At 41.5% G+C, this 23,416-nt stretch overlaps 1 protein-coding gene across 1 annotated transcript in view; it reads left to right on the top strand.

Moving 5' to 3' along the window:
- Window positions 1-23,416, top strand: part of TMC3 (transmembrane channel like 3) — a 131,537-nt gene that overhangs the window by 37,189 nt on the left and 70,932 nt on the right. Inside the window, exons 4-5 of the mRNA XM_065559335.1 lie at window positions 10,327-10,439; window positions 11,778-21,428. The gene's annotated coding sequence lies outside the window, so the exon portion shown is untranslated. The remainder of the gene's footprint in view (window positions 1-10,326; window positions 10,440-11,777; window positions 21,429-23,416) is intronic.

The raw sequence follows: 23,416 nt of genomic DNA, 5'->3' as shown, positions 1-23,416 counted from the left end.
GGATGTGTTTATTACATGCAAAGAAAGAGCTGCAGAGAATGTGGATAAGTTCACTTATTTAAATGCTGCCCTCCCTGGGATGGAAAGCAACTGCTGTTAAACAACACGTACCAGTGCTACACAACAGTTTAAGGCATTGTTGAAGACTTCTGTATCTAAATTGAACTAAAAGGAAGCAGTACATAAGCAGAAATATACTTCCCTTTTAAAAAATGTACAGTACTTAAGTTTTCTAAAGTCATCTGAAATAAAAGTAGTATAGTTTAATTAATAAAAATGATTTTATTAATAAAATCTTGCACATCTTTGTCCTTGTCTATTGATGTAGCCCAAAGCATCCAGAATGATCCTTATTTTTATCAGGTTAAATGCACAACAAAAATGGGGATTAAAAATTAGTTTTCACTCTGGTATTAACTTTTCTGGTAACTGGCCCAGATTAGAGCCTGCTTAATAAAGTCTTCATGCTTATGTTTTAAACATTGAATACTGTATATCCTGCAGACCAAGAGATGTGCAACTACAAACAAACATTCTATACTGACAGAATTATTTGTTGTTAATTTTAGATGCGTCTCTGCAGTGATGGGATTATCAACATACTGACAAAGGATATTTATAGTGCTTTTGAGGACCACTCTCTTTTCCAGCTCTCTAGTGCCATCTTGAGTTTGTTCTACTTAACAGAATATTCCAGTAGCAAATTTCACTAGTTGCAGCATAATGCATACACAAGCAATGGAAAGATAGTCCTCTCTTGCTGGCAAGGTGAAGAGAAACACAATTACTTAGGCTAATCAAGACTATACAAACTACAAAGAACTTTAGAAAGTGTTGATTGGGCAACAGGATGTTAGATTAAATATGTTGTAGACAAGTACAGTGTAGTGGGTGTGAGCAGGAGCAACTTGAACTCCTGGCACACAATAATGAGTTCTAAATAAAATGTAACAATCGGCAACTCTGTGGACTGATCAGTGAAAACATCTGCTACATTGGCAGTGATGGTCACAAAAGCAAACAAGATTTTAGGATACATGAAAAAAGGCTAATACATTGAAAATACCATAATTCCATTATACAAATAAATTGATGCCACGTGACTGCATAAATGTCCTTCATGGAGCTTTTACCCCCTCCTCTGAAGCAACTGGTATTAACCACTGTTGGAGAAAAGAGTAAATCATTGGACTGATCACGCATTGCAATTCCTATGCTCCTAATTATTTATTAAATAAAATCCATGCATTTCAAAGACACTTGTGGAATATGACTGCAGAAACCATGGTGCCTGATGTATTACAAGCATGCATTCAATATTTAAGCTGAAGCTTATATGAGTAGTTTTAAAATAACCTCCTCCTTCTCCCCCCAGTTTTCCATATTTCTGTTGATAGATTTTTAGCTTAGAATTGTTCTCTCTTCCTTTTCCTTTCTACTGTTTTATTTCATGCTCTCTTACAGAAATGTTCAGTCACTATTCAGTGCTCGATAGATTTTGTGAGTAATCCGTTCCCTGGGCAGCAGTAATATGATTATAAGGCCATCATTACCACTAAAATGATCAATGGTATCTTCCCCTATCCTTAACTGTCAGAGATATACTACAAAGATCTTACTGAGTGCTGTGCCTCTAATAAAAATTCTCAGTCTGAAACCCACTTGCTATTATGGCAATCTCCACTAAAGAAGCAAAGTACAATATGGAATGCATGCTTATGCTGTCTTCCCATATTTATGTATAATATAATGGCAACTTCTAGTGCTTCTCTTTCCCCTCCCCACATCTTTTGGAGTGGTTTGTAGCACTAGCCCTGTACTGTAAAGGCTCATCTCAGGGCTTATGTTGTCCCCCCTTCCCCCCCCACACACACACACACCTCTGCACATCCCCAGAGGGGCTGATCACTTTCTAGCCTGAGATGAGCTTCTCCAAACGAAGATGTTAATTTTGTAATACATTGGAGTCTGTTAGCTCATATGATTGTTGGTGAGCAATGATCTAGCATAGAAATGCATTGGAGGTGCCCATTAAATCCGCATTCAGCATTGGTGGAGTTGACCTTTTCAAATGACATTCTCTGAAGCGGTCATCTCTGGAAGGGGGTATATCGGGGTTTGAGATCACAGCGCTGCCTTCCGTATGTAATTCTGGACAGTTTCACATCTGGGCACAGGGGAATTCTTTTGGAAACGACATGGTGCTGCCCACCAAGTTCACAATAGTAACCTTTTCACATACATACCAATCTCTGAGTATAACACAGTTTGTCAAACAAGTTCATTTAATCTCATCCTCTGTTCTTGGTGCCAATTTGTGTGCCTGAAGCAATGGTTTTTTGTTTCTTTCCAAAAAATGTTCAGTGATTTTGAAGATTACTTTGGTGTTACAGTTGGGGCCAGTTTGTTTTTACTTGGTTTACATTCCCCAATAACTATAAGCAGAAATTCATATGGATACTATAAATCATTTCCAGATAGTCTGTAGGTTGCTTGTTATTGCAAACTTATGTGTATCAAGGAACCATTGCACTATTTAAACTGTGCAGTGTAGCTAAGCAAATAAGGGAAGAGATGGGGGTTGTCAAACAGGCATCATTGTATTTGTCTGGGACAACCTAGAAAGAAGGAGCAAAAGAAGAGAGCCACTTTCTGTGCACCATTTCCTGGCCATTTTCCAGTGGGAGTTAATGCTAACTGTGTCATTGCCAGCAGGTGGACAGGGCAAAGGTGAGGCAACAGTTAATAGAAGTCAAACTGCCAGGATTAGTGATGTATGGGGAGTAGATACAAGGAGATCTGTAGTATTTCCCAGGAATTTCAGGACATTGTGTGGTTGGAAATCCACAACCCCCATCTCTTCCGTAGGCCTGCAAACTTACTTATTTTTGAAAGGATGACGACTCTGGGTAGTTCACCACATCAAGTTTACCAAATCACTTTCCCCTCTTGGTTTTTTTTCCATGTGAGGGATCATGGAATCATAAAATATAGAGTGGGGAGGGACCTCGAGAGGTCATCTAGACCACCACCTCTGTGGAGGCAGGACCAAGTAAACCTGCACCATCTCTGATGTGTGTTTGTCTAACCTGTTTTTAAAAACCTCCAGTTGTGGAAATACTCCAGCTGAGGCCTCACCAATGCCGAGTAGAATGGACCAATTACTTCCCATGTCTCATATGATACTTCTGGTTAACATGCCCCAGAATAATATTTGGCTTTTTTGCAACTGCATCATACTGTTGGCTCATATTCAATTTGTAATCCATTCAGATCCTCAGATACTTTAGTTCATAGAAATTAGGAATGTGGAAAGACCCATTACATGTTTTAGGCCACTCCTTGCCAATTCAGGATTATTCCCTTAAGTATATTCCCTAGGCAAAGTGGGACATCCACTACTGCCTTTAAAAGACACATCTTTAGAATTCATATAGATGTACATAAGAACGGCCATACTGGGTCAGACCAATGGTCCATCTAGCACAGTATCCTGTCTTCTGACAGTGACCAGTGCCAGATGCTTCAGAGGGAATGAACAGAACTGTGCAATTATCAAGTGATCCATCCTTGGTCATCCAGTCCCAGCTTCTGGAAGTTAGAGGCTTAGGACATCCAGAGCATGGGGATGCGTCTCTGACCATCTTGGTTAATAGCCATTGGTGGACCTGTCCTCCATGAACTTATCTAATTCTTTTTTGAACCGTTATTCTTTTGGCCTTCACAAAATCCTGTGGCATGAGTTATACAGGTTGAGTGCATGGTGTGAAGTAAGAGCTATTTACCTCTCTCCATTCTGAAAACTGATCCTTTATTCCTACCTTTTCTTTCCTGTCTTTTAACCAGCTAACTGATCCTTCTCTCTTAACCCATGACTGCTTACTTTGCTTAAGAGCCTTTGATGAAGGACTGTGTCAAAGACTTTCTGAAAGTCCAAGTACACTGTATCCTCTAGATCACCCTCGTCCACATGTTTGTTGACCCCCCCCCCTCAAAGAATTCTAATAAATTGGTGAGGCATGATTTCCCTTTACAAAAGCCATGTTGACTCTTCCCCCAACAAATCATGTTCATCTATGTATCTGATAATTCTGTTCTTTACTATAGTTTCAACCAATTTGCCTGGTACTGAAGTTAGGCTTACTGGGCTATGATTGCCAGGATCTCCTTGGGGGTTGGACTAGATGATCTCCTGAGGTCCCTTCCAACCCTGATATTCTATGATTCCTCTGGAGCCTTTTTTAAACATTGGCATCATATTAGTTATCCTCCAGTCATCTGGTACAGAAGCTGATTTGAATGTTAGGTTACATACCACAATTAGTAGTGCTACAATTTCATATTTAAATGCCTTCACAACACTTGGGTGAATACCATCTGGTCCTCATGACTTATTACTGTTTAATTTATCAATTTGTTCCAAAAACCTCTTCTATTGACACCTGAATCTGGGATAGGGCCTGAGATTTGTCATCTAAAAAGAATGGCTCAAGTGTGGGAATCGCATCCCCTGTGGTGCAAAGAACTCATTTAGTTTCTCCGCACTGGCCTTGTCCTCCTTGAGTGCTCCCTTTAGCATCTCGATCGTCCAGTGACCCTACTGATTTTTTGGCAGGCTTCCTTGCTGTTGGGTTTTGTGTCATTTGCTTTTCAAATTTTTTTTGGCCTGCCTAATTATACTTTTACATTTCACTTGCCAGAGTTTATGCTCCTTTTTATTTTCCTCATTAGGATTTGACTTCCAGTTTTTAAAGGATGCCTTTTTGCCTCTAACCACTTCTTTTATTCTGTTGTTTAGCCATGTTTTCTGGTCCTCTAACTGTGCTTTTTTTAATTTGGAGTACACATTTAATTTGAGCCTCCATTATGTTCTTTTTTAAAAGTTTCCCTGTGGCTTGTAGGCATTTCACTCTTGTAGTTACCTTTTAATTTCCATTTAACTAGCTTCTTCATTTTTGTATAGTTCCCCTTTTTGAAGTTAAATGCTACTGTGGTGAGCTTCTTTGGTATTTTCCTTCCAACAAGGATGTTAAATTTAGTTACATTATAGTCACTATTACCAAGCAGTTCAGTTATATTCACCTCTTGCACCAGATCTTGTGCTTCACTTAGGACTAAATCAAGAATTGCCTCTCCTCTTGTGGGTTCCAGGACTAGCCTCTCCAAGAAGCAGTCATTAATGGTGTCTAGAAACTTTATCTCTGCATCCCATCCTGAGGTGACATGTACCCAGTCAATATGGGAATAGTTGAAATCCCCCACTTTTATTTAGTTTTCTATTTTTATAGCCTCTATAATCTCCCAGAGCATTTCACAATCATGATCACTATCTTAGTCAGGTGGTTGGCATAGGTGCTGGAACTAGAGGTGCAGGGGGTGCTGCCGCACTCCCTGGCTTGAAGTGGTTTTCATTATGTATAGGGTTTACAGTTTGGTTCAATGGCTCTCAGCACCCCCACAGCACCCCTTGTGAATGGCAGTATATTCCTACTGCAGTGGTTCTCAAACATTTGTACAGGTGACCCCTTTCACACAGCAAGCCTCTGGGTGCGACCCCCCCCCCTTCTAATGAAAAACACTTTTTTACATTTAACACGATTATAAATGCTGGAGGCAAAACGGAGTTTGGGGGCGGAGTCTGACAGCTTGCGACCCCCCCCCCATCCCCACCTAATAACCTCATGACCCTCTGAGGTTTTTTACCCACGAAAGCTTTCCCCAAATAAATCTGTTAGTCTTTAAAGTGCCACCAGACTCCTTGTTGTTTTTGACCCCCAGTTTGAGAACCCCAGTCCTACTGTTATACTCTTATTACACTGCTCTACAGCCAAAATGCTTCTGAAATAAATGTAGTCAAACTTTACTAATTCTGGGTCACTGAGAACGAAAATGATGCTTAAAATTGTTGATTGGCTCTAGTTTTCAAGATATGCTATTGGGTCAGTATATACGACCCTTGACTTGGGAATGGCATAGGATAAGTGAGTTATAAAGGGAAGGGATCTCAATTTAAACCAGAAATGACTGAAATACATCTTTGACTGGATCTATGAATAAATCTATGACTGGGTTTGGACAGTACTTGCTTTTTAGGCAAAACAATGAATGATGCAATCTGAAGCTGGTATTGCGTCATACATGATATGAATTGCATCATGTTATTCCTAGAAGTCATGGATGATGCAATCATAACGAAGCTTACATCACTCTGCTGAACAAATTGCCCTATATCAGCTCTAGAAATCATACAGTGTCATGCTCTCTTATTTGTCAGTGTTTGATTTTGCAAAGGGACACATTTCTGTTTAGCCAAAGTGAGCAGAGATGCCCCGTACTTGTGTGAACAGTGCAGATAACTTCTGCTATGTTTGTGGTGAAGTGACTTTTGCATCACAAAAGCGCAGTATAACCACTATGGTTAAGAAGGCCTATCACCTTTATTTTGGCTGCAAAGTTGGAGATCAGGACAAGAGGTGGGCCCCACACATATGCTGCAACACTTGTGCAACAAATCTTCGCCAGTGGTTGAACAGGAAAAGGAAATCTATGCCTTTTGCAGTGCCAATGATTTGGAGAGAACAAACAGATCATACCAGCAATTGTTACTTCTGCATGGTGCCTCCAGTTGGGAAAGGTGTGTCAAAGAAGAAAAAGTGGACTGTGCATTATCCAAACATTCCATCAGCTATACGCCCAGTACCCCACAGAGAAGGATTGCCGGTTCCTGATGCACCAGAATCATTCTCACTTGAGTCGGAAGAGGAAGAGGAAGAGGATAAAACTTCTGGTCCTGAACCATCAATGTCACAGGACCCACATTTTCTCCCATCCTCCTCCTCTGAACCACACCTCATAACACAAGGTGAACTGAATGACCTTGTCAGGGATTTGGAACTACCCAAGAGTAAGGCAGAGCTGTTGGGCTCCAGACTACAGCAGTGGAATCTCCTGGCAGGTGATGTTAGGGTTTCCATGTTCCGTGACCATCAAAAGGATCTTGTCCCATTCTTCTTCATGGAAAGTGATCTTGTAGCCTGCAACAACATCAATGGTGTGATGGCAGCCCTCAACATCGTTCACGATCCAGATGAGTGGAGACTGTTCATTGATTCATCGAAGACGAGTCTTAAAGCTGTTTTACTGCATAATGGCAATGTTTTGCCATCAATTCCAGTTGGTCATGCAGTCCATATGAAGGAAACCTATGACAACATGAAACAACTTTTGAGGGGAATAAACTATGACCAACATCAGTGGCAGCTTTGTGGCGATTTGAAGGTTGTTGCTCTCTTGCTTGGTCTGCAGACTGGATACACAAAGTACTGCTGTTTTCTCTGCAAATGGGATAGTTGTGCAAGAGATTCCCACTACATCAAGAAAGATTGGCCACTCCAACAGTCATTGGAGCCTGGGAGGAAAAATGTTCAGCATCCACCACTTGTTGAATCAAGGAAGATTTTGTTACCACCCTTACACATCAAGCTGGGTCTGATGAAGAACTTTGTCAAGGCCATTGACAAAACACAAGCAGCTTTCAAGTACCTCCATGGAAAATTTCCAAGGTTAAGTGAAGCTAAGATAAAGGAAGGTGTCTTTGTTGGTCCTCAGATTCGTGAACGTCTTCGAGATGATGCATTTGACCATGCACTGCATGGCAAGGAAAAGACGGCATGGAAAGCCTTCCAGTTAGTGGCAATAAATTTTCTCGGAAACAACAAGGCAGACAACTACAGGTTGTTGGTGGAAAACCTCCTCAAGGCATACAAAAGCCTTGGTTGCAACATGTCACTAAAGATACATTTTTTGCACTCTCATCTAGATTTTTTTCCACCGAACTGCGGAGCAGTGAGCGACGAGCACGGCGAGCGATTTCACCAGGACATTGCAACAATGGAGAAACGCTATCAGGGCAAATGGAGCCCATCAATGCTTGCAGACTATTGCTGGACAGTGACAAGAGATGCTCCATTTAATGAATACAAGAGACAAGCCAAGAAGCGCCGAGTAGACACTGAATAGGACTAAACTATGTACAGAATAGTTTTTTGCCTTTTGTTTCATAATAAATTTTATTTATATAACCCTTTTGCTGATTTTTAAAGTGTTACATAAACAGGACAGGTGAAATATTATCATGTAAAGCAACCATAAACACATGAAAAGACCTAAGTTTACAATTTATGATTAAAACTCTACTATCTACACAATATACATAGACATAAAATGTAAAAACTTAAATATCTTAGAAACAGTAGCCAATCAGTTGTTTTAATTGTCATATTTGAATTCAGCACATCAAAATACATAATAAATAGCACATTTTATCCCTGAAGCAGATGACTTCTCAAAAATTGTAGACCAGTGTTATCCAAGCATGGGAAAAATATGGTATACATTTATTTTTTGACATGGCCAGAACCCAATTTTAATTGTCTTTCGCAATCAATTTTAAAAAATTGCTCCTAGAGTAAGACCTTGTTAGCCAAGTTTTATCCAAGGCAAATTTGTAAACAGCCATATTATATTACCCAGAGAATAGGAGTTTACAATGGAAACATTGACTCCTCCCCCCCCGGAACTGATGTGAATGGCATTACTATAATTTAATTACTCTTCTTTTCCTTTCTGCCACAAGGTGTGAAATGTTAGGTTTATACCTTATGAGAGCACAAGCGATCATACCACAGTACTGATTTAATGGGTGGTAAATGAATTCATTCACTATCCAATTACATTCTGAGAGTGTTCGCTTTAACAGGCTGACTACTTTGCTAATTTATCAGCTAATCACTACAAACACATTTGGCCTCAGTTCAGAGACTGTTGGGTCCTGAATCGCACGCTGGGACTAATAGTACTGAAAAACCTGACATAATTCTGCCTAATGAAATTAGTGCAATCCTGACACACACAGCTGGGGACAAGTTGGAACAAATGTTTGTTTGTCCAAGGTCATGAGTGTCTCCCCGCACACGTACATGCAAGAAAAGTTCAATATTGGTATTAATATTTCATAATGTCCTTGCCTAATAATTGTAACTAAAAACACATGACAGGATGGAAAAGTCAATTTTCATACAAACAGAACAGTCTTGCACTGACTCAGAGGGAGCGTTTTTTGTTTTTGATTGGATGAGTAAAGCATATTTTCATTGTGATGAATGCAGGCTAGTAGGCATTGTGCTTGGACTGGTATATTTTCCACAGATTGAAGTATGGCTTTGTGGTAAGACACTGAGCTGTGATTTAAGAAATCTGAGCTCAGTTCCTGGCTGTGGCACAGATTTCCTCTGGGATCTTGGGCAAATCACTTCAGTTTCCCACCTGTAAACTGGAGATAGATAAAGGATGAGAAAAAGCAGCATGTCTGTCTCGCTTATTTAAATTGTAAGCTCTTCAGGGCAGGGAGCTTTTTACTAGGTGTTTGTTCACTGCCCAACACAATGGGGCCTTTGTCTCATTTGGGGCCGTTGGTTGCTACTGCATTATAAATAATTAATAATCTTGCCAGGCTACAAGAGTGCTATAATAAGGATAGCCATTGTAACCTTGTTTGATACAGCCCTATTTATGGGGTACATTTTAAAGGGGTGGGGCTAGAGCAAGTGTTTTATCTGGGAACATGATATGGTCAATATAAAAACTGGTGTTAAATGTTGGGCTACCCACCAGTGTGCATTCTTTCTGGAGGAACAATAGTGCAAAGCCATATATTTAGAGTTTGATAACTAGAGAAAAGCTGCACACAAAAAAAGAAAGCAGGCTTTGGTAAGCCTCAACAATTAAGCCACTAAATGAAACAACTCAACTAATAACATTAGGAATAACAGATTGTTAAAAAGGGAAGTGACAGGATGGATGAGATGTAGCAAACCTGCAGTGTGGCTCCCCTGCGTCTACTGCCCCGGCCCTTTAAATAGCTGCAGGAGCCCTGGGGAAGCGGCGGGGCTCCGGTGGCTATTTAAAGGACCGGGGCGGCAGAGGCAGCTGGAGCCCCGGCACTTTAAATAGCCCCCTGGGGAAGCCGGGCCACCCCGGTACGGCACACCGGCTCTTGCTGGTACGCTTGGGTGCGGGGCCCGATTCAGGGGAATTGGTTGAATCGGCCTAAAGCCGGCCCTGAGTGTGGTGTTTGAGCAGAGACTAAGGAACAGCCTTTTAGCCTTTCGTATCGGTGGGAAAAACACAGCCTACGCTACAACAGCTGTAGCATATTCAGCCTTCTGACCAGTGTGAGTTCTCTCTGCCTTCTGTCCCAGGTTGCTGAATCTACCAGTTGCTTAAGAGCTGACCACATTTCTTTCTGACCATTGAATTGTTTAAAAGTTTTTCAGGTTCCAAATATTCCTTAGATCTCTGGAAGATGATGAGATGATCAATCAGGAGACTGTGGCCAGATATGAGAGATTAGACAAGCGCCATGGTAGCAACAGAAAGAGGTAAGCAGATCTAGCTGCTCTGGAAGGTTCCCATTGACTTCAATGGGCATTGGATCTGGCCCCAAGGAGAAGGGAAAACACACTGACCTTTTTTCTCTCAATGCAGTAGTTATTAAAGGTCCTCCAATGTTTGTTTCTTTTCACTGGGGAGTATAAAAGACAGGGCCAGCTCTAACTTTTTTGCCGCCCCAGGCAAAAAAGAAGAGCGCCGCCCCGCCGCGCCGTAACACCCTTCCCCCCCCAAGTGCCATGCCGGGCCACCCAAACCTCCGACCCCACCCCACCCCCAGCGCTGCGCCGGGCCGCCCAAACCCCTGGGCCGCCCAAACCCCCGGGCCGCTCAAACCCCCGCCGCCCCCTCGAGCACCGCGCCAGGCCGGGCCGCCGAACTGCCCCCCAGTGCCGGGCCACTGAAACCCCTGGAGCGCTGCGCCAGGCCACCGAACCACCCCCCCAGCGCCGGGCCGCCCAAACCCCGCCCCGAGCGCCTCGCCGGGCCGCCCAAACCCCCGGAGCGCCGGGCCAGGCCACCCAAACCCCCCTCTCCCCCCCGAGCGCTGGGCTGGGCCGCCCAACCCCCCGCCCCCTCCGAGTGCCGCGCTGGGCCAGCCAAACCCCTGGAGTGCCGGGCCGCTCAACCCCCCCGAGCGCCACGCCGCCGAACCCCCCGCCCCCAGTGCCAGGTCGCCGAAACCCCCGAGCGCCAAGCCGGGCCGGCCAAACCCCCCCAGCGCCGCGCCCGCGCTGCCCGGCCGAAACAAAAACAAAAAAACACCACGAGCGCCCCCTGCCACCCCAACATTGGCCGCCCCTTCTAAGGTGCCGTCCCAAGCACGTGCTTGGTCAGCTGGTGCCTGGAGCTGGCTCTGATAAAAGATTGTCAAATTACAAAGATTTATTTTAACAAAAAATGCCGGGCAGCTATTTTGCAAATTTTATGAAAACCAAAGAAATGACCTAGCAGAAATGTATTGATATCACTCTCCATTAATGAAATCTTGCAAGCTACTAATGTGATTACTGTTTTTGTAGCATATTCACTGAAACGGTCACAAATGGGTACACAATAAGATTACAAATGTACATAGCACAATACTGCTAATGCCATCAAGCCTGCTGAGCCACTTAGAAATGTTATTTTGCTTTTCTGCGCCGTTTAAAACCAGGTAATAACTCAGAAGATGAAAAACTAGAGTGGCATAGGGAAATTTCTCTGTTACCACATGGGCCATTTGCTATTCATCTCTTGTAAGGTAACTTTTATTCTTAAAGGGGATCCATTTACCTGTCCAGTGTACATTGTATAGGTCTCCGTCTTTTCACAATTATTATTTACAGTAGTCCCTGATGAGTGCTTTCTGAACTTTTGGGGTGCATTTAAGGAAACATGGTCCCTGATCCTGGAAGCTCACAATCTAAGGAATTCATAAGATAAGTCACTGAACTTTATTTCCTTGTACCAATTTATTAGATGGCACCTTATTGTATTAATTAATGTGATTATTAGAGCTGGTTGGAACATTTTCAAAGGAATCATTTTTCATCAGAAAATGCAGGGGGGTTTTTCAGAATGGAAATGTTCTACGGGACTGTGTAGCTTTTGAGAAAAATTTCAACGAAGTGTTGAAATCATTTCAACTTCCTGAATTTGTTTTGATGACATGTTTTGTTTTTATAAGGGAAACATTCCACTTTTACCTTATCATTTTGTTTCATTGTGGCATTTATATTACAATATTTATTTTAATATTATGTTTAATATTGTTGTTTCGACATTAAAATGAAACATTTTGTCTTATTGTAATGAAATATTTTGACATCATTGAAATACAATGTTTCAATGTTTCCTAATTTCCTAAATTTTCAGAATTTTCATTCCATGATAAATTTACAGATTTTGAAATGTTGGCATTTCCTAAAGGATGGAAATTATTTTCTCTTCAATTCTAGTAATTTTTCTTCCCACCATGTCTATCTTTTCAAGTTATCATACAAGAAATTATATTTATTGTTTTTAAGAATGGGATTTAATACTATACTGATGCCTTCTGTACTATGTTTGTTTAAACAAAATATAGAGAGAAGCTTGAATCATAAAATCAGGTCCAGATTTGTAGCTTTAAAAAGTTTGGGAGTGTTCAGATTGAGGTTTTAGGTTTTTAGACCCTTCTCTAAAATATAGGATGGAATTGCTAGTAACTTTTTGGATATAATGTTAAATAAATCTTATTTCAAAACCAGGCTATTTTCAAAAAAAGAATGTCATCACAGCTGACAATAAGCATTTTTTTCTTCCCCAATAGCTAATTCCTACCCATTCAGATAAAGAGAACTAGCAAGACTATCTTCAGTAATGCCAATGATATTAAACGATGTATACAATATTTGTTGCCAAGAAAAAAAATAAGGACATAATTAGCATTAATTGCTTAAGCAATATGATTCTTTATGACAGCTACAATATTTAGGAAATTATATATAGACTAAACAGGGTTTTTAAAACCTATGAGACACCAGAGGAAAAATGATCTCCTAAAATTTCATTGGAATTCCTTTCAGCTAAGAGCAAATGTAGTATTAGTCCAATATGGGTGCACCACATCTTGCCCTTGCAAGGAGGTGTACTTGGTGCTCTTAGCTCTTTTCCATCTGCCAGTAAGAGCTGACTGACAGACAGCAAGCATTGTGTCTCTCTTTCCTACCCTTTAATCAGGAGGATAGAGGTAGAAGTGGGAGGGATGATTTGGAGAGGGAATAAATGAGAAGAATGTAGAAATTTGGCAGTAGAAGAAATTAATATTCATAGTAAATAGTTGAATTATATAATGGAGATGCAAGTATAATGCATCTATATCTTGTAATTTACTAAAAAAATAAAGAAAATAAATCCATCCCATATTTATAAATTGCAGTATCCTAAAGTGAACGTAGTCAGCTGAATGTTCTTATAGCCAAGCAGTCCTTGGCCCCTTTTGCATTATCTCACATAGGTGTGCAGTCACAATTTTCTAATTAGACATCTGAACTCTAAACAAGCCTACACAACCTTCCTTGTTCTAAGGGGCCATCTGCATCATGGTCCCAGAAATCAGTGGGATTTAAACATTTGCTTAAATGCTTAACTGAATTAGGGCCTATAAAACCACTATGTTGGGGAACCAAATTACAATTCATGTTTACATGAGAGCTCAATCTTGTGTTATAGATAGTCTCCTCCCTCCCATTCTATTTTAATTTTGACCCATTACTATAGTGTTGGTGTGACCAAAGCTGCAGCAGTTTTGGGGATATGGTGAGGTCCCATGCGTACAATGTGATAGAAATGTGGTTTAATTATTTTGGGGGACAGCTATGTTTGTAACCGTGGGCCCAGAGGGTTTAACCTACACAATCTTGTCAGGCAGACTGCAGAGCGCCATCTTCTTATAATTGGTACTATAAAATCTTCCTATTTTCAGTGATGCTCATCACAGCCCACTTCCAAATGTGTGAAATTGTTGTAATAAAAATGCAGACACATGGAAAACGTTTAAAGAGAATGAGGGTTAGATGTTTCTCTGATCAGCAGATTCATTGACAATCTTGGTTGTCTTTCATTAGCACAATTATGTGTGTCAGGGAAGACAATATATCTTCTATAGAAGGGAGAGAAAAGGATCTTGCCAAAAGAACCTCCTCATACTGTCTGGTATTTATGGAAATCTGCCAGAAAATAGCTTCTAATCCACATTCTGTAACTATATATGCGCCTAAATTCTTGAGAAGATAATCAGATGTCCCACTATGCCTGGGATAGTCTAAGAGATTGCTGACCTTATCACTTTTTTTCAGTAGGGGAGCGGGAGTGGGTGGTGGGAATATGAGGGCTCCCGCTGAATTCTCCTACAATATAAATGCTCTGCTTTTAATGGAAATCTGCCAGAAAACAGCTCATTCTGTATAGCCCAAGTTCCTTAAAAGAAGAGCTGAAAATACCAGATGCTCCAATTTGTCTTGGATTTTCTCATAGCTGCTAACATTGGTGTTCCGCTTGGTGGAGGTTTAGCCAAATAAGGGCTGGACTGTTCCTCCCTAAATCCACATGCAGATACCGGCCCCCCTCATCCCTGATCAAAATGAATAGGCCAGCAGGCAGGGCTCTCTGCACTTGGTTTTCACAGAGAGCCATGCAAGGGAAGAGCTGGGTGTGGTGTCATTGAATGAAGCGCCACCATGGTCCCAGCACATCCCTTCTCGCTCCTGACACACCCGCTATTCTGAGAGCTTGGGAGAGGGTGGAGGCAGCCAGTCCAGGGTAGAGCTGACTAGAAAGAGGAATCTGTTTCCATGAAAAAATGTGCAGTTCACAAATGTCCTCCTGAACCAGGATGAAATGTTCCAATGTGAAATATTTCACAGAGAGGGTTTATAGAAAAAATCTATTTTGGAAGAACTGAAATGCAATTTTTCTGCTTCTCAGATGCCCACCAGGACAGCTGCTGTCATTTAGGAAAAGGGCAAGAATCTGGGTGCCAGAGAGGCGAGAGCCTGGACACTCAGCCTCCCCTGGAGCTCTGGGAGCTAGAGAACCCAGGTGCCTGGCCTTTCTTCCTCCCCTCACCGTTCTGGGGCTGGAAAGACAGAGCCCAAGCACTCAGCCTTCAAAACCCTCCACAAAAGCTTTTGTCAGTGTCACTGGCAGAAAGTTAAATTGATGAGCCTCCCTGGGGGCAGCCAGCGAGCCATTAGTTTTCTTTTACCCAACAGAAAATCACAATTTTTCAGAAAAACTGAAATTTTCGTATTGGAAAATCATTCCGACAAAAATAAAAATGTTTTTGACTGGTTCTAATACAGGGGCTTGGACCTGGAATACTTGCACCAGATGACACAGACGACGCAAGAATTGCACCATCAGGTAAAACAGACTCCAGTGAGGAGTGGCTGGAATCAACACTGATATCAACACTAGATACTGCAATGCCATTTAAAATATACCTGTCCTTGGCATCAGTCGCTTGCTCACATAAAAAGAAAGTCTTAAGCACCTAATCTGTCCTTGATAGCAGATTTATGAGTCTGGAAAAGTGCTGGTAGACAGTTGTTGAGCTGTACCAAAGACATCAACATTCTTTAGGTTACTTTCAAGGTATACCTTCAGTATTTTTTTATCTAATATTATCCAGTGTCTTGTTTTTAAAAAATGCTTCCTGCAGGCAGAGTGATTAAAATGGTGTTCCTGTTGAGCTAGGGATTTAACAAACTAGTTTTGGACAATCTGCTGTTTTTAGCAGCACTTTCTTCAAATTTTGAAAGGTAGTCAAACGTAAATGTGTACAGAAATGTTAAGATGTTGATCATAACTATTATTTTTTCATTATTTGTATTACAGTATTGCCCAGCCAACATTCATGGCCTTTTGTGCCCTTTGTACAAACACATATTCCCTGATCCAAAACCCATTGAAATCAATGGAAGAATTTCCATTGATTTCAAATAGCTTTGGATCAACCCATAGTAAAGAGACCAGTCTCTAACCCTTATAATGTACAGTCTAATTAGACAAGAGAGGTACATTTTTGAAAACATCTATATATGATGTAATAGCATATTACTTCTATATTTTTCTAAATATGATATAATGAAATATGTCATATATGGTGCCTGAATCAGTTGTCTTTTTCATCAGTTTGATACACACACACATTTATGTATTTATAAAATAAATAGCTATCAATAGGATTTATGTGTTCTCTGTAATAATAATTTAACACATAAAAGGATTCTTCCCACATTGAAAGTAGTACATTGACTTTAATCAATCTCTGCAACATAAAAAGCTTCCAGTTTTAAGTGTGTTTTTGTTGTGGACAATGTTGCTTATTTCTTGACATATAGTAAAATATATTCCTCCTCCCAATAGATCTCCTAACGTTCCCAGTGGCTAAAGCGGGACAGGTCCTACCCATCAGGGAGCTGGTACTGGGTGCTGCCCCCGGGGAGTGGGAGATCCGGGTTGCGGCAGATAGTTGCAGAGGAAGCCTGCCCGGCACTCATCCTGCAGTAGCAGCACCTGTCCTATGGGGCTGGCTAAGGTCTACTCCAGTGTTCTGAGCTCTTGCTGCTGGGCACAGGGAGGGCAGGGGCTGGGGAGGAATAGGGGGAGTCCAAAATGAAATGAAATTTTAAGTTGAAACTAAGTGAATTGTGTCTTCAAATCAACACATTGATTTAATTTCAAAATGCAAATCAAAAACAATGTGGTTAGATTCTCCCAATTGGAAAATAGAAAAATGTTGTCAGCATAGATATTTTCTCATGGAAATGGAAAATTTCAAGTTCAATTTATTTATTTTTTACATGAAAATTAAGAATTTTTCAATCTAAACGTTTGACCAGCTGTACCCCTAATATGTTAATCACAATACTGTTGTACAGCCAGCCACTGTGCCTGGGACCTGGACCTGGGACCTTGGTGTACACTGAATGTTCTGCGGCTATTTTTGCACTACTAATAGAGTGATATAATTTACACACTTTTAGAAACTCCACTGCAGAATTTGCTGCAATGTCCCTAATGGGTGACAATGAAGCAGGTGGGGGCAGGTGTATCTAATTTCAGTGTCTCCGTTCGGTGAATTCATATCTGAGCATGTCTTTAAAAGACAAACAAGACATGCCTACATTCAGATTCTCATAATAGCTTCAGAGATGGTTTCAAAATCAGATCTTTTTAATGTACTCACATGGTTCAAGGCAATGTTGCCAACTCTCACAATTTTTACACAAGTGATGTGATTTGGGCTGGGGCTGGAGCCAGTCTTATGATGGCAGAGAAGTTTCAGCCCTCTAGCGCATGTGAGCCCTCTGATTGGCTGATCCAATTCCCATCTCCTGGAAGAGCTCTCTTCTCCCCACAGCCCCAGTAGCATCGATAATTTTGATTTTACAAACTATGTCTTTGGTTGTAATCTTATAGTCTCTGCAGCCACCTAGTGGGCAGTCCAGGCATATTCACTGAGGATAGTACTAAAGAGAAGGAGGAAGGACCTTTCTTTCTGTAATAAGCGTGACACACAGTGACTGAAGTATTGGCAGAACCAAACCAAAACACCCAACTTTATTTCCTTGCCACAGCCACCTGACTTTGATCAGATTCGCAAAGGTGAACACCCTTGTTATATGGGTCAATATTTACTGACTGTCGTAACTACTGTTACCATAAACTTCTAATACCAATTTCTTCCATAGCAGCACATTGACTCTTGAAACTCAGCCATTACTCTTGAGCTAAATCTTTGACAGGCCTTGTAAAGCTTAACTATTTATTTTAAATTGATCCAGACTAACCTGAGTTATAAATTTTCATCTCTCTCTTCTCCTTCCCCTTTCTGACACATCCTTTCTTCCTTCCTTCCAGTTCAGCCAGATTGCTTTGATTCATATATCCCACCTCTCTTTCTTCTAACTGCTGCTCCCCCTCCCAACTGCCAGCAAACCATGCTCATACTTTCTCTCCAAACCCTCTGTTACGGGATAGGTTTCAGATAAGGCCTGGATCCAACTTATCCCTTCTCCAAGTGCTGCCTTATAAAAACAGGCATTCTGGAATTTGTAGTGCCCCAGAGGATCATACAACTACAGCCTACAAAAAGGTCTTCAGGGAAAAGGATCCAGCCTGTAAAACAGCTGCTTGTTGCTAAGTGCAGGTAAAGGCCCAGGGAGACTCTGAGACTTTCCACTGGAAGATCTGAAGGGAATGAGCTCTGGCTGTTATGTCTGTCCTAAAAAGGAGCCTTGGAGATGGGCTGGTGACCAGAAGTTGAGAGAGGGCTGGGGAGAAGACATAGAATGCTCGCAAGCCAGGCACTCTAGGAAGTGGTCCTGGGAAGCAGAGAAGCAGGCATCATGGAGTATGAGTGTTGACAGCTGCCCAAGTGTAGTGGGTGTGATATTCTGTACCTTGGGGGAATGCCCTGTAACCACCATGTTCCTCATTTATATGTGATTGTGATCTTACATATAAAGCATGCCATGTGAGGTATCAGGGGAAAGGTTATGATCTGCTGAAAGTCATTTCTCTATCCATATATGTATATCATTAATGCATATGAAGTTATGAGAATTGTGTTGTATGGTGGTCACTAAAACATGCTGTAAATTGGGGAATCAGCCAGATATTAGCTCCCCAGAGGCAACAGAAAGGAAAGTAGCCAACACCCAGGCGGCGTGTTAAACAACCCATCAACAACCATTGTCCAGCAAGGGAGCTACAATTCAATGACTCACCTGCATGAAGCCACACTAGGGGAATTGCTCAACTTTGCCTGGAGACTCAGCAATGCCCCCAGACATGCCTGGACTTGTGTTTTTCAAACAGATGGACTGAGGGTATAAAACAGACACAGAGGCCACATGCTGGGCCTTTCTCCTTCACCCACCTATGCTGCAAGCAGCAAGGGCACCCTGAAGACTCCGACTGAGGGGACTGGCCCAGATTTCAAGGGTGAAATCTGTGTACTAAGGACTGCAGTATCCAGTGGGGTGAGAAAAACTGCTTAATCTAGATGTTGCCCAGTTTAATAGGGTTGAGAGTATAGACTGCATGCTCATATTTTATTTTACTTTGGTAACTAACTATGACTTTTTGCCTAGCACTTAATATCACTTAAAATCCATCTTTCGTAGTCAATAAATTTGTTTTACTGTTTATCTTTACCAGTGAGTTTGTATGAAGTGTGTGGCAAATCTGCTCAGGTTTTGCAAAGTCTGGTGTATGTCCATTTTCCATTGATCAAGTGGTGAACCAATTAATAAATTTGCACTTCTCATCTTGAGGTACAGTGCTGGGAGCTGGGGGGAGGATTTGGCTCTGGTGTCTTTCTCTGTGTGATGCATGAGTGGCTCTGGGAGCATTCATGCAATCTAGCTGGCTGTGGAGTTTCCACATGCTGTTGTGCTGAGTGATAACAGCACCTAGAGGGGTTTTCTGCTGGTCACTAGCAAGGTATTGTAAGAGACATTTCAGGCTGGAGAGAGTTCAGGGGACACAGCGGTCCCACAGTCCCAGGCTGCACGCTGGGGATCCCTTCACTGTGGGTTTCCGGGCTGGACCATGGTAGGAGAAAAACGCTTATTGGCTAACCCCGTGGTGCATAATCTAGGTATGCAATGAATGTATTGCTTGCCCTACGTGGCTGCACATCATGACCTCACATGCGCTGTATGTGTCTGCATTTTGCAAAAATGTGACCCATTACCAAGACCAGATGACTCCTTTCAGCATCCCTTCTGCTTCTCAGTTTTTCACTCCCAGTACAAATCAGCAAGGTACCCAAATTACCACTATTTAGATAGTTTTTATTTCTCTTATAGCCCAGTCATACTAGATAGGATCTGTAAAACACTGATGGGGCATCTAAAATGCGAACCCCACTGCTTTTCAGCCATTTTCAAAGAAGTTCTCCATTTCCCTCTGGGGAACTGGCTCCCCTAGAAGCATTGTGCTGGACACATAGAATAGAATATCAGAGTTGGAAGGGACCTCAAGAGGTCATCTAGTCCAACCCCCTGCTCAAAGCACCTCTGGTAATAATTCAGTTGCTCAAGAAAAGATTTCACAAATCTTGCTCATTTGGGAACTCTTTAGGGATCTTCTCCTAGGCCAATGGTCAGATGGTGGCCTGTGTGGAAACTGTTCCATGGTGATGTTGGGCCCCTGCACTGTATAAACTTTCCTGGTTTATCAAAGGAATGTTCACAATCGAGAACCAGATTATAGTCTGCACCATCCTCAGTGCTCAAGGCAAATGGCTGTCACAAGAATCTCATCACAACAACTTCCTGTAGTGGCAAGCAGTTAAAGGAAGGATTTTTCTCTCTTCTCCTAAGATTCCCTTTGGATCTGGTCACCATTGAAAGTGACAACAGAACCTATATCACATAGCAGTAATGCCAGAGATGAACAAAAAAGTGCCCCAAAAAATCCTAATTGAAGCAAGGCTCTCCCAGATCAAGAAATTGTGTTACTTACTTACTTACTTATTTATTGTGTTTCACTCTCTAAACACTCAACAAGTATGATCCCTGTTCAAAGCATCTCGCAACAAAAAGAATTTAATGACCAAAACCAACTGCATTTAGGCAAAAGAGCAAGACTGGTTGACTGACTAAGCAGCTGCTGGTTGGATACAGGAGAATGAGATCTAAATCAGTGAGTTATTGAGTAGTTATCAGAAATGTAAAGACCCTGTCACTCATGGTTTTCCAGACTCCCACAGATGTCAGTTCAACTCTTTCCTTGGGACCTTCTATGCCAGGGCCCTCTCAAGCACTCATGCATTGAGCACCTGAAGCTCTGAGCCTGGAACCTGAGGGGTGTACCCGCCTTACGTGTGGTACTACAGAGAGCTCATGGACTGTCTGCTCATGCCTAGGAAACCATCCTCTAATCTGGGCATTTCAAGAGATTCTGAGATCTTGGTACTTGAAAGGACCAAAAAAACCTGTTTGTTTCAGGACCAGGGATATACTGGAGTTCCTTCTAGATGGGTTTTGACTGGGTATGAGTTCTTGCTTCCTGAACATCCAAGTTTCAGTGTTAGGAGCAATGTGGCCTATTTCTTCCCATTCTGGTTGGTTGGTCGATTGGTTGTTAATTTGTTTGGTGATTGTTGCATCCTCACATTCCTTTGTTCTTTAAAGTTGTGTCCTGCAGACCAGGAGACCACTAAAATAATTTGATGCCACAGTCCACCACCAAAAACTACCCCCCCACACACACACACCTTTTCTTTGGCTAATAAATGTAGGATAAAGTTTCCTGCCTGGAGATTTGTGAAATATTAACCATGACTATTAATCAGAATTTATTGTTTTGTCTTCTGGGCCATGGTCATTGACTGAGAGCTGGAGATGTAATCAGTATTCTGAACAGCATCCTTGCTGGCATTTCACTGAGAAGCTGGAAAAAGAGGAAGAACCTAGTCAAAATGGATCAGAGAGCACCAGGTACCCACTCCCACTTCAGAGCAGGTACCATTATGGGTAGGAAAGGAAACTTTACCTTTCAAAGTCATTTGATTCATAACTGAGCTATGATTAATCATGTTAATTTTAAATACTTTAGAAAAATATTGCAATTATGGGATGCCATCCCAAATAAGAGAGGCTAAATGCCTTCCAGATTCCAACTGCTTTGTCACTGTGTATGTCTGGATTAAGCTAATGCATTTCCTTCTCTGAGAAATGGATGTTGCTAATCTCACTGATATAGTAGCTTCATATTAGATCATGTTACAGATTCTAAATCAGATTACACCAAAATCAGATTAGTTTCTGGTTTTTAAACAAAGGAGCTGAATGTCTGTATTTCTGAATTTGTTGTGTTACAGCTCTTGTCTGATTTCTCTACCCAAGAGAAAACAGGCATTCAACATTGCATGTATCCCCGTACAAAATTTTAGTAGAGTAGATTTTCCATATTAAGTGGATAGTGGATTAAAGTCACAGTCTGGGAGAGAGGTATTCAAAATACTCTGCCACTATAAGGTCTAAAGTAGCTAAAAGTTTCATTCACCTTCTGAGCACACTGCCATAAATATTTTGTATAATGTACTGTTTGCACTCCAGGTCTGCTTTATACTCCTCACCACTCATGACAATCTGCCATCCTAGGCAAAACTTCAGCATGCCCCTCCCCACTCTCGCTCACCCTTAGAACAGAGGTTTTCAACCAAGAAGAAATGTTCCCCCAGAAAGTCTGGGGGTGGTGGTGGTACATCAAGCCTTCTGATGGTTCCGTGGTCATGATAGAAAAGGGGGGAGGAAGAAGGCACCAGGTTGCAGTACCATTCACTCAGGTTTGGCCCTGCCACCTCTACATCACACACGTTTTCTGCACTGAGTATATATTATTATTATTTATATATTTTATAGATCTGTACTCCAAAGAGCTTACCAATGTCCTCCATCAAAAGAGAGGGAAGTCAGGATCTGATATTCTTAATATTTCTAATATTAAACTAAAAAAAAACTTTTTGAAGAGAAAACAAGGCAGCCTATATACCTAATAAAAGAACAGAAAAGGCCAATAAAATGTTATGGGATGTGTGTTTGCTTCTGTTTTGTTTGTTTGCTTCACATTAAACATAAGCTCTAGTTCTGGTAGTTTTCTTTTGAACTAACTGTCCATCCTCTTTAGATGGCGAGTTTAAATGCTAGTCTGACATTTAAAAGTTACTGGACAGTCACATGAATTTTTTTGTGCAATTAATATTTTTATCCTCTTGTCAGCCTTGCAGTGCATTTTGTACGGTAGAATTATATTGGAGCTGCAAAATCATAGTTGGAGTCAGGCTGCTTGCTGCCAGCAACTTACAGAAAATGAGTAACAAGGAGAAATAGCTATATTTTAAAAAACTAAACTCAGTCTGGTTTATTGGTGTTTGAATTAACCATACATCATAGCAGGTATTTTATGTACAAAGAAATCGTTTTGCCACATGGTGGAGCTTTCTGCTTACTCTACAGGATCAGAGACTGTCAGAGAGCAAAACAAGTTGATCATTTCTCAGAATTGTTTATGTAGCTGACTGATTTGTACTCCAAGGACCTTCCCAAAATCCTCCAGTAAAAAGAGATAAAAATGTAGAATTGACTATGGAGACATATGTGTGACAGGTTGGACCACAGAAACCCCCTTGGGAGCTGCCACCCGATGGGCAAAGACTACCCCTGCTTCTGTTTTCCCTGCCAGCTCAGGACTCCAGCACCCTGTCTTGCTGAGCCAGACACTCCCGTCTGACTCCAACACAGACCCAGGGTCTGAATCACTTGTCCCAAAGCTGCAAGTTTACCTGAAAACAGCTCACAGTAGTGTGCTGTCTTTAGCACTCAGATGCCCAACTCCCAATGGGGTCTAAACCCAGATAAATCCATTTTACCCTGCATAAGGCTTATGCAGGGCAAACTCATAAATTGTTCGCCCTCTATAACAC

This window comes from Chrysemys picta, chromosome 10 (assembly GCF_011386835.1).
Source record: "Chrysemys picta bellii isolate R12L10 chromosome 10, ASM1138683v2, whole genome shotgun sequence".
NCBI lineage: Eukaryota > Metazoa > Chordata > Testudines > Emydidae > Chrysemys > Chrysemys picta.
Note: the sequence above shows the minus strand (reverse complement) of the source record. Positions and strands in the feature narration are given on the sequence as shown.